Raw genomic sequence first — 9,059 nt, forward strand, 5'->3', positions numbered from 1 at the left:
ATATTCTCAAACACACAAATATACTATTTTAAGAAATACGATTTATTTCTTCAAATAGAATAATAAAGTGTATAATTTTATTATCACACACACACACACACACACACACACACACACACACACACCCCCCCATGGACTGAATGCTACGTGCAGCCGCAGCGCTAGCCCAAGACGAGAGGCGCTTGTTTGTGTGGAGGGAGCCTCCTGATTGGCTGCTCTTTGACCCGCCGGGGGAGGGGCGGCGGGGGGCGAGGTCACCGGGTTGTTGACCCGCCCCGGGGATTATGCAGCGGTGGAGCGCGGGACGGGAGCGCGAACAACGCTGTGTGTGTGTGTGTGTGTGTGTGTGTGTGTGTGTGTGTGTGTGTGTGTGTGTGTGTGTGTGTGTGTGTGTGTGTGTGTGTGTGTGTGTGTGTGTGTGTGTGTGTGTGAAATATAAAATACTAGAAATACAAACAACTCGGTCCTTCTTTCTCGCTCTGTTTCTCTTTTACCTTTTCATCCTGTATCGCTGTTTGTGTTTCTCCACCCTCTGCTTAAACATCTCTCTCTCTCTCTCTCTCTCTCTCTCTCTCTCTCTCTCTCTCTCTCTCTCTCTCTCTCTCTCTCTCTCTCTCTCTCTCTCTCTCTCTCTCTCTCTCTCTCTCTCTCTCTCTCTCGCCACCCTCTCTCTCTCTCTCTCTCTCGCCACCCTCTCTCTCTCCACCCTCTCTCTCTCTCTCTCTCTCTACCCTCTCTCTCTCTACCCTCTCTCTCTCTCGCCACCCTCTCTCTCTCTGTGTGTGTGTGTGTGTGTGTGTGTGTGTGTGTGTGTGTGTGTGTGTGTGTGTGTGTGTGTGTGTGTGTGTGTGTGTGTCGGTCGGTGTGATCGTTTTGTGCTGGCTCGTTTGAGCGTGCCTTAAAGGGCGCGGGGGCCTCCGCCGGCCGGCCCGTCAGCTCGCCCGACCCACTCCCCCACTCGCTCGGCCCTCTCTCCCTGGACGCGGCAGCCACTTAAAACACCAACGGGACAAACGAGCAGCGCCGTGGAGGTAGTTCAACAGCCGGCGAAATAAAGTGTTTAATCAGTAAAATCAGATTTATTTTAACTTATGTGAGCTGATGTTGATTTTAAATCTGGTTTGTTTTAAGTGAGGTTAGCGGTCGGCAGCTAACCTAACCCTGTTGTCAGGGTTAGGGTTAGTTAGTGTTGTTTTGTAGTCCTTAACCCCAGTTAGGTTCAACATGTTCCACTGAAGGTGGATCTATAGTCCTCCGTAAAGTGCTGTACGTAGACACAGAGAGCCCTCCCCGTCGAGGGAGAGCCTCTCTAGCTCTACGTGTGCATCCAATATTTTTTAACTATCAGAACTGAGAGAACTGCGAATTAACAGAGTCGGATTACGGAGTAGTATACTTTGGCCTCAACCCGACACCTAAGGAAAACGCACCACCAGAGGGCACAAGAGGAGCGTAAACCGCTCAGTTATTGTGACATCGGTCGGTCAGTGGGTGTGGGACGACGTTTACAGTCAGAACTCTGGGGAAATAAAGACAGTCTATGCGTGCACACGCATCGCGTGTGATGATTTTAATGAGAGAGAGAGGGAGGAAGTGGAAGAGGAACAAGCAAACACACGAACACAGAGGACGGTGACTCACAGTCGGCCCCAGCCCTGGCTGCGTGCTCCCCAGGGGGCCTGCAGCGATGCGCCCCCCTCCCTGCGCTCACCCCCTGGTCCCTGTGGTCCATGTGCCCCCCGCTCATTATCTGATGAGCTGCCCCCGACGCCACCGTTGATATATTCCAATGCGTGTTGTGATTTTAATCATCCTCCTGTCTCCCCCTTCCCTCACCCCCTCCGTCTCCCTGGGACTCCCTCCCTCACTCCTCTCCAGGTCACTGCGTCGAGCCCGGAGACCCTCCTCTGCTGCAGAAGCCCCTGCAGACGTCCAAGTCCGGCATCCAGCAGATCATTGAATGCTTCCAATCAGGTGTGTGTGTGTGTGTGTGTGTGTGTGTGTGTGTGTGTGTGTGTGTGTGTGTGTGTGTGTGTGTGTGTGTGTGTGTGTGTGTGTGTGTGTGTGTGTGTGTGTGTGTGTTCGATGCGACACACTGAGCCAGCTGCCTCTCCCAGTTACCTGCGAGCAGTGAAACCAGCAGTATGTCGTCTCCCAACGTATGGCTGAATAGAAACATCCACTTTGTACTACTCAATAACTGCTACACCCTGTACCACTGGAGCAACACTGAAGAGTGTGTGTGTGAACTGCTACCCCACTGGAAACAGGGTGCCACTGAAAGTACACTGCCAACTGGTTAAGCATGCTCCACGGGAGTGATGAGGACTTCCTCTCATTAACCAGTGTGTTCCGTGCGTGCGTGCATGCGTGCGTGTAACATGGTTGTGCGTGCGTGCGTGCATGCAACATGGCTGTGCGTGCGTGCGTGTCCGTCGTCTGTGTACTGAGCGCTGTGAGTCACAGCCAGAGGAATGGTATCCTGTCTGAGGATGACAGACGGGGGACTAAACGCCGGTGGCTGCATGTGGTGTGTGTGAGTAAGCGGTGGGGACGCGAGCAGCACCAGCCACTTGCAGCAAGTCACAGCCAGCGACTCGCTGCACAGCGTCGCTTAAACGAGCCTCCCAGGAGCTGATGATGGTGGCGGCCATATTAACAATAAACCGGACAATAACGATGATGCTGATGGTGACTACCGTCACCTCCCCTGCTCCCCCGTCGCCAGGCAGTTTACACGCTTAAACGACGCCGATTTATGTTATTAAGCGTTGTTTCATCGTTTATTAACAACCAGGGAAAGGTGTATAATTATAGTGATGGATGTTAACACTATGGTTTGGGTTTTTACTGTGTGTGTGTGTGTGTGTGTGTGTGTGTGTGTGTGTGTGTGTGTGTGTGTGTGTGTGTGTGTGTGTGTGTGTGTGTGTGTGTGTGTGTGTGTGTGTGTGTGTGTGTGTGTGCCCGTGCGCGCGCGCGCGTGTGTCTTTAAGGGCTTGTTAAATTGTGATGCTTATCGTTGGTCTGTGCTGTATAATTGGGACATGATGTGTTACAGGTTGAGACGATTTTCTCAATAATAATAATAATAATAAATTATTTTTAATAAGAAAACTGTGTGTGTGCGTGTGCGTGCGTTGCAGGTACCAGTGAGCTGAAGCAGATGCTGCTGAGGGAGGTGGACACCATCTTTGAGTGCAAACTCTGCCGCAGTCTCTTCAGGGGTCTGCCCAACCTGATCACGCACAGAGAGTACTACTGCATCAGCAGCCAGCCGGCCGACGCAGACGGTCAGTCCACGCACACACACGCATGCACGCGCGCACACGCATATGCAAACGAGTACACAATGTTCTGATTGATTTACAGGAACGTCCATACATGAACGCAAATGGATTTAGACAGAACAACCGCAAGGCAGGAATGCAGTTTTTATGACTAGATGTACGTACATGCATATGTATGAGACTGTAATGACGGTGTGCACACACACACACACACTGAGACACGCACACACTGAGACACAAACACACACACCCCTCTAGTGCGTGCATCACACAAGAATACATCTCACGCTTGGGTCACGCAAACGATACACGCACATTATGTACACAAACGCGCACAATGTGCACTCACACAACATAATCTAATTTCCTGTTCCTAAAGGGAACTGAGTTTTACAGCCCTGTCGTCTGTCTCCTCCTCCTCCTCCTCCTCCTCTCACACCCTCACACTCCCGGCCTCTGCTCACGTCTGCAACTTCTGAGCTCCGTCCTCATGTTCCACACCAGGGGTAGGAGAGCCTCCTCTCTCCTTTCTCCTCTCTCCTCTAAGTGAGCCTCCTCTCTCCTCTCTCCTCTCTCCTCTCTCCTCCCTGCTCTCTCCTCTCTCCTCTCTCCTCTCAGTGAGGAGATGGACTTTGATCCCTCTCCGTCCGTCTTTGATCCTGTCTCATTAGTCTCTCCCGCGCTCCCCTCGCCCTCTCTCTCCTGGAGGTGCAAAGGCCTCTACCACCGCGTCCGTGGTTATTAATTGACTCTTCTCTCTTCTTCTCCTGTGCATACGTCTCTACGTCCTTGTCTCTCTCCCTTCCCTGCATCCCTTTCTGTCTCTCTCACTCTACGTCCCTCTCTCTCCCCTCTCCATGTCCTCCCCTCTCTCTCTGCATCCCTCTCTCTCCCGTCTCTGCCTCCCTCTCTACCCTCTGTCTCTCTGTCTCTCTGTCTCTCTGTCTCGCTGTCTCTCTCTCTGTCTCGCTGTCCCTCTCGCCCCGCTCCTCTCTGCTCTGTTGTTAATGGAGAGAGCAGATTATAAACGTGGTATAGAGACTGCAGACTGTCTCTATCATCCTCTTTCTGTCTCCTTCACTTTGTCTCTTTAACTCAGAACTCGCACCTGTTAGTCCTGAGTGGTCTTGGCTTTTATTTCTGCCCACTTCCACCACAATAAGCCATCTGTCCACTTCATACTGTATTAACAACTTCAATCTCCTATCGGGTAGCAATTGCTCAGCTTTTGTGCAGCAATATGCGTTTATTTCATCAGAATAAATATTTCAAGCTGTTCACGCATCAGGGAAGTAATTCCTCATCGATGGAAATCCATTACCCACCGTGTTTGTTCTTTCGACGAATTGCTTGATTTGTCCTCAACGGGGGAATGAGATATAACGATTAATCACGTTTTAGATGAATCTGTTTGTTTAACGTCCGCCAGTCGATTGTTAGCTTTAGTTCATTTTAACTGGTGATTTCGTTTGGTGTTGACTCGATATTGTTTTGTTTTTACTTTTTTTGTTTTTTTTGTTCAGCTCCAAAACATTGGGTTTAGATTGTCTTTTTATTTATTTATTCTACAATTTAATTTATTTATTATACCGTTTTATTTATTTATTTCTTGATGTAACAGTCGATTTTTATGAATCTGAACTGGTGTTGAAAAAAACTAGAAGAATAAAAACGGAATACTCTTCAGCATTGAAATCCCCATGAACCATGACTGTTCCCCCTGGCGCCCCCTGCAGGCGACGACGGGCAGAGCGTGGCAGTGAAGGAGCTGGTCCAGGCCCTGTACCCCAGGAAGGAGCACCCCGACCAGGTGGTCCGCCTGGAGCCCATCCAGACCACCACCAAGGCCGTGTTCCAGTACCTCACCACCGAGGAGGAGCTGGCTTGGTACGCACACACACACGCACACACACGCACACACGCACGCACGCACACACACGCACGCACACGCGCACACTCACTCACTCACTCACTCACTCACTCACTCACTCACTCACTCACTCACTCACTCAGACACAAACTCACTCACTCACTCACTTACTCACACACACACTCACACACACAGTTAACCTTAGCGTAGTGCAGTTAGGTGGCGTTGTCGCTAAAGGGTGTTCGACTCCCAGACGAAGACGAGGTACTGGGTTTGATTCCCAAACTTTGCGGTCTAGCTGCAGGTATACTTGAATACTGAGCGAGACGCCCCCTCCCCTAACTGCTTTTTAATGATCTATGTGTGTGCCTACTTAATAGCAGAAAAGCATCTGGAAAATGACTCAATAACATATGAATAATAATATAAATATGGATGCGTGTGTAGCACTTTCCCTAGGCCTTATTATATCAGCAGACCATCAATATGCAACGGCAGTGTGGCTGTACTCACGCCTTCAGCAGTTCTTTGGTTGCTACTTCTATTAAAGGCGACATATTACACCACCAGGTGTGAGTGTGATGAGCCGTTACAAGCCGCTTTGAAATTCTGTCATCACCAAGTGGGCGTGTCCACCTAGATGTGTGACGGAGAGATGAGCAACGTTTTCTACGGTCCACTGGGTAGGCTGGTGGATTGATCTATCCTGCACACGTCTAGGTGGACACGCCCACTTGTGATGTCAAAAGAGGCAGATTTTCCAAACGGCTTGTAAGGGCTAATCACACCTGGTGGTAGAATATGTCTCCTTTAGAAATAAAACCACACAATAGTTACGGTCCCCTGAGCTGCTCCGTACCACCACCAGAGGGCAGCACCTCACCAGCACACCACCGGCCCCTCGTGACGCCCCTCTCTCTCTCTGCCCCCGTCCACAGCAGCAGACACAACCCAGGGTCATGGGTGGCGGAGCAGCCCGAGGAAGAGGAGGAGGAGGAGGAGGAAGAGATGGAGGAGGAGGAAGAGGAGGAGCAGCAGCAGCAGACCCGTGAGCCAGAGGGCCGCAGCGGCAAGCAGTCCCCGGGGCCCCCCACGGCCCCCAAGAGGCGAGCGGAGCCCGAGAAGGACGCGCCGAAGGAGACTGGGGAGGACCCGCCCCCCGCCGCCGACGAGGACAGCTCCCACAGCGGGGTGGGTGGAGCTCTGGCACTGTGGCGATCGTACCGCGGTCGAGATGTGAAAGCGTTACTTTTATCTGACAAGTTCGAGACCCCAAAAAACACGACCCGCTATCAATGTGCTCCAAAATGTACACAATATTTTATATATAGCCTACCACACAATATATCAGTGGTAGGCTGGCTTTACACGACAACGATCTGAACACAAACCGCAAAAGTGGCGTTGCGTTCCCACTTTTCATTCCGCGTTTAGACAAGCGTTTGCCTGTACTGCACGTGGACGTGACGTAAACGCGTACGGGCCGAGAGCCAGCGTGAGCAGCTCAGAGCAAACTTTTCCATTGTTAACCCTTTAGACGGAAACGCAGCGGTGGAGCGTTTTTTTAAGATTTCCACTCTGGAGGGTGGGTTCATTTTTTTTGCGCCCCGAAAACGCTGTCGCCATCTAAACGAAAGGCACATCTGATAAAATATTTTGTGTATTTTGTCGTGTAGAGCCTTAGACCCACGGAAGGGTTGTTAGGCTGCTCAGCCAGCAGGCTAGAGGTTCTGGGTTCCATCCCTGACCCGCACTACCGAGGTATCCTTGAGCAAGACGCCTAACCCCAACGGCTGGTTACTTGGTTACTTGCTTACCTTTTGGGTAAAAGCTGAGTAAGAATCAGGTGAGGGTGTGACGTTGCTTGGGGGCGTTTGCAACCTAATTGTGTTGCTATGGTGTTGACGGACTCCGCTTGTTGCATGGCAACCTGGGTTTGGTGCGCTCTCTCTCGGGAGTCACCCTGGTCGCTGTCTTAAGTGGAAAACAAGATGACACACACACACACAGGTTTTTTTTTTTTTACACTAAGTACCTTAGTGTAATCAGGGGGAGGTGTGCGTTTGTGTATAAGAAAAACAGACAACATTTAAAATGTCCTCAGTGTCGTTCAGCTTTAGGAGTGTGGGCGCGCGTGTGCAATATTCTTCCCTCCACGAGTGTGCGTTTCTCAACAAAGTCTCCCCCCCCCCCCCCCCCCCTACAGGTGGAGGACGTGACCATCTCCTGCTGTCTGTGCGGCAAGGACTTCAACTCGCGGCGCAGCATTCGCCGGCACTGCCGCAAGATGCACCAGAGCAAGCTGGAGGAGCTGCGCAAGTTCACCGAGACCCGCACCATCCCTTCAGCCTGGTCTCCGTCGTCAAAGGTTAGAGGTCACACCCCCCCCCCCTCTCGGGCCCCGTGTAGATCAGCCCCGTCGCTGTCTAGTTTTGAATAGGTCAGCGCACCGTCGGGTGTGATGCTGGTTGCTATTACGAGCCGTTTCCAATGCAACCCGTTAGTGACGTCACAAGGGTCCAGCGCCCAGACCGGACGGTGTCTGGTGTCCACGGTGTCCACGGTGTCCAGTGTCGAGGTGTGAGGGACAGTACGTGGACGGTGTGGACGGTACAGCTCTCGGGGTCGGCTGGTGGGCTGATCTCCGTTAAGAAACGTCTCGTAGCTCGTGAGCCCATGACCTGCACTTTGTCCTCGGTGTTTGATGTATTCCTACATAGTGTGACGTTATGACGCAGCCTTCTTGGAACAATCCTCCTGAACATTTGAACACAACTCATTATTGTTGTGATAAGTTGTGATAAACACCTATTGTCTCTAATCCTAATTAAGGTGGACTATTTAAGAAATGACTTTATTGGAGCTTCAAAATAAAACCATTTTGCAGATGATCTCTCTCTCTCTCTCTCTCTCTCTCTCTCTCTCTCTCTCTCTCTCTCTCTCTCTCTCTCTCTCTCTCTCCTCTCTCTCTCTCTCTCTCTCTCTCCTCTCTCTCTCTCTCTCTCTCTCTGCGCGACCACCTTCACGAGAAACAAACAAAATATCGACAAACATCTGTTCCTCCCCTCCCTGCCAGGTCGCCCCAAGACCCTGGCCTCGCCCGTGGGCGCCAAGTCCTGCCCCGTGTGCTGCAAGAGCTTCGCCACCAAGGCCAACGTGCGGCGCCACTTCGACGAGGTTCACCGCGGGCTCCGGCGCGACCTCATCACGCCGGAGATCGCCACGCGGCCCGGCCACCTCCTCTCCCTGGAGGACACGCCCCCCAGGAAGCCGGGCGTGGCCGTGGCGTCGCCGCCGCGCGTCGCCAGCCCCAAGCCCGCCGCGCAGAACTCCAAAAGCTCCGGCGCGGCGAGCACTGCCACCCCCGCCGCCGCCGCCGCCGCCTCCGCCGCTCAGAGCCACGCCCGGTCCCGGACGCCCAGCCAGACGCGGGCCAGGGCGCAGAAAGCCCAGAAGCAGCAGCAGCAGGCGTCGGCAGCAGCAGCAGCGGTGGCGCCCGCCCAGCAGCAGTATAGCATTTCGTCCTGTCGCTGCATGCGCTGCAAGAAGACCTACAGCTCTCAGGTCAGCAGCTGCAGCACTCCTCGCCCCTTTAGGCGTTACATTCAGAGCATTTGGCAGACGCTTTTATCCAAAGTGACGTGCAGCAGTTCATACACACGTTCACACTGACCAGTCAACCATGCAAGGCGACAGCCAGCTCGTCGGGAGCTCGTTGGGGTTAGGGGTCTTACTCAGGGACACCTCGACAACAGATTCAAGATGTTTTAGTTGTCATATGCACAACAATTACAGACGCAGTCGCTCGCAATGAAATTCTTAAGTCTCAGGCTCCTTCAACAGTGCAATATAAAGAAAAGTAAAAGTATCAAGAAACACAAGTAAGAGAGCTAAGCCTAAAT

General features: G+C 52.2%; 1 pseudogene across 1 annotated transcript; it reads left to right on the forward strand.

Moving 5' to 3' along the window:
- The first annotated feature begins 1,878 nt into the window (after positions 1-1,878).
- Positions 1,879-8,721, forward strand: LOC311371311 (zinc finger protein 800-like; annotated as a pseudogene). The gene is made up of 6 exons: positions 1,879-1,974; positions 3,144-3,290; positions 5,024-5,174; positions 6,096-6,348; positions 7,364-7,525; positions 8,234-8,721. The product of its transcript is annotated as a zinc finger protein 800-like (transcript).
- The last annotated feature ends 338 nt before the right edge of the window (positions 8,722-9,059 follow it).

Source organism: Micromesistius poutassou (genome assembly GCF_964030765.1).
Source record: "Micromesistius poutassou genome assembly, contig: SCAFFOLD_6553, whole genome shotgun sequence".
Taxonomy (NCBI): domain Eukaryota; kingdom Metazoa; phylum Chordata; class Actinopteri; order Gadiformes; family Gadidae; genus Micromesistius; species Micromesistius poutassou.